The sequence below is a fragment of the Mesoplodon densirostris genome, unplaced genomic scaffold (assembly GCF_025265405.1).
Source record: "Mesoplodon densirostris isolate mMesDen1 unplaced genomic scaffold, mMesDen1 primary haplotype scaffold_37, whole genome shotgun sequence".
In the NCBI taxonomy this organism is placed as follows: Eukaryota; Metazoa; Chordata; class Mammalia; order Artiodactyla; family Ziphiidae; genus Mesoplodon; species Mesoplodon densirostris.
In genome coordinates, this window is record NW_026778196.1 from 4,259,459 (window position 1) to 4,262,866 (window position 3,408).

Here is a 3,408-nt window from a genome sequence, read left to right on the forward strand (position 1 = left end):
CCAAGGCCACTTCCAGTCTAGGGAATATACCTTGGGAAAACTGAAAATCAATAAGAAAGAGCCACCTCCAAATTTAGGGCTGCACTGACTACAAGAACCTCAACTTGGGTACACCTTAAATATCCCAGGAAATATAAAAATGGTTCAAAACATTGTGGTAATTACGTACGATGGAATATCCCTCAGCCATGAAATCAATGTCATAAGACCAGTAGCAGCAAAGTGAGTGGATTCAGGTACGATGATTCTAAGTGAAATAAGTCACACAGAAAAAGAAACTTATCATAAGATATCACTTATGAAGATCCTGTAAACATGGCTACATGTGAACTGAGTTAGGAAAGAGAACAGAGTCTCACATTTAGAAAACACTCCTATGCCTGCATAAAGGGGATGGAGAGGTGGGGTGATGCATAAAACCAGAGTTTGATATAAGCACAGGGACCGTTTCCAAAACCAACTTTGGAATAGACAAGACCTACACCTTCCTCATTGAAAGAGACTCAAAACCCCATATTTCCCACAGAGGAATATATCTGACTAGTCAGAATCTTGAAACCTATGTATTGATATGTCTCCATAAGGGAATCAAGTGTGTCTAGAGTGGCATAAACATGGCAGCGAGAATCAGCTCAAACCCACTCTAAAAAGGAATTTCAAAAGCAAAACCAAAAAACAGGGAAATTCTTTACACTTCTTTCAGGGTTTCTGAGGAATCCTGGAAAGACCCTATGTACAATGACAGCTGGATGTGGCATAAGGCTGGACACTTGGGACTGAGAGGATTGGTGAGATTGGGTGAGCAAATGCAGACCCTTTCAAGCAATAATGCATGGCCCCCATTCCATGGGTCCCAACTCTCCAGGTTCAAGGGAATATTACTACAGCTATAACATGTACAGGAAACCTATAGAATGTACACACTGTGAATATGAAAGGTTTCTACAACTCAACGAATAGTCCCTCTCCTGGTGCTCCAGTTTGACTTTCCAACTGCCTTACTATCAATCTCCCAACTTGGAGAGACAGGCCCTTTAACCTCCTGGTTTGCACAGGTTCCCAATTTGGCAGAGGATGGAAGGGACGAGGGAGAACCCATGCGAGAGTAGCTGTTAGGCATTTGGATGGGCACATGTCACTCTAATTTCTCGGCAGGAAGAAGAATTTACCAAGTCTCAGCCACCCACCGGGAACCAGTATAGGACATGATCCAAAATTTTGGACTTGCGTTCAGCTCACAAAAAACGAGTTGAGAAATGGAGCTCAGGGGCACAGCAATTCACAAACTGGCAGAGTGATAAAGGACAACTATCGTCCAAAAATCTGTTGAGGGAAGTCAACGAGGCGGACTTGAAAGCGAGGCAAAATAGCAGGGAACAGATTTCAAGAGGTACCTTGGAATCGCCTGTAAAGCACAGGAAGAGGGGCACAACTTGGACAATGGTGCACTTGGCCAAAAAGGGCGTATGCGTTTTCTCCTGAATATATTCAGGAGAAAACGCATACGCCCTTTTTGGCCAAGCAAGCAAGCAGGCAATGCAAATCTGCACTACAAAGAAGTATCACTTCCCACCGGTCAAAAGGGACATCCACAAAATGTGTAAAAACCAGAAAGGCAAGACAGGCCCTGGAGAACAGGGAGCCTTGTTATGCTGATGGGCGGGATGTAAATTGCCAACTGCCTCACTGGAGGAGTGCATTGTGTTCCCTAAAACAAGTAAACAACATAGCTACAGAGCCAAGGCCACTTCCAGTCTAGGGAATATACCTTGGGAAAACTGAAAATCAATAAGAAAGAGCGACCTCCAAATTTAGGGCTGCACTGACTACAAGAACCTCAACTTGGGTACACCTTAAATATCCCAGGAAATATAAAAATGGTTCAAAACATAGTGGTACTTACGTACGATGGAATATCCCTCAGCCATGAAATCAATGTCATAAGACCAGTAACAGCAAAGTGAGTGGATTCAGGTACGATGATTCTAAGTGAAATAAGTCACACAGAAAAAGAAACTTATCATAAGATATCACTTATGAAGAACCTGTAAACATGGCTACACGTGAACTGAGTTAGGAAAGAGAACAGAGTCTCACATTTAGAAAACACTCTTATGCCTGCATAAAGGGGATGGAGAGGTGGTGTGATGCATAAAACCAGAGTTTGATATAAGCACAGGGACCGTTTCAAAAACCAACTTTGGAATAGACAAGACCTACACCTTCCTCAGTGAAAGAGACTCAAAACCCCATATTTCCCGCAGAGGAATATATCTGACTAGTAAGAATCTTAAAACCTATGTATTGATATGTCTCCATAAGGGAATCAAGTGTGTCTAGAGTGGCATAAACTTGGCAGCGAGAATCAGCTCAAACCAACTCTAAAAAGGAATTTCAAAAGTAAAACCAAAAAACAGGGAAATTCTTTACAATTCCTTCAGGGTGTCTGAGGAAACCTGGAAAGACCCTATCTACAATGACAGCTGGATGTGGCATAAGGCTGGACACTTGGGACTGAGAGGATTGGTGAGATTGGGTGAGCAAATGCAGACCCTTTCAAGCAATAATGCATGGCCCCCATTCCATGGGTCCCAACTCTCCAGGTTGAAGGGAATATTACTACAGCTATAACATGTACAGGAAACCTAGAGAATGTACACACTGTGAATACGTAAGGTTTCTAAAACTCAACGAATAGTCCCTCTCCTGGTGCTCCAGTTTGACTTTCCAACTGCCTTACTATCAATCTCCCAACTTGGAGAGACAGGCCCTTTAACCTCCTGGTTTGCACAGGTTCCCAATTTGGCAGAGGATGGAAGGGACGAGGGAGAACCCATGAGAGAGTAGCTGTTAGGCATTTGAACAGGCACATGTCACTCTAATTTCCCGGCAGGAAGAAGAATTAACCAAAGTCTCAGCCACCCACCGGGAACCAGTATAGGACATGATCCAAAATTTTGGACTGGCGTTCAGCTCACTAAAAACGAGTTGAGAAAGGGAGCTCAGGGGCACAGCAATTCACAAACTGGCAGAGTGATAAAGGACAACTATCGTCCAAAAATCTGTTGAGGGAAGTAAACGAGGCGGACTTGAAAGTGAGGCAAAATAGCAGGAAACAGATTTCAAGAGGTACCTTGGAATCGCCTGTAAAGCACAGGAAGAGGGGCACAACTTGGACAATGATGCACTTGGCAAAAAAGGGCGTATGCGTTTTCTCCTGAATATATTCAGGAGAAAACGCATACGCCCTTTTTGGCCAAGCAAGCAAGCGGGCAATGCAAATCTGCACTACAAAGAAGTATCACTTCCCACCGGTCAAAAGGGACATCCACAAAATGTGTAAAAACCAGAAAGGCAAGACAGGCCCTGGAGAACAGGGAGCCTTGTTATGCTGATGGGCGGGATGTA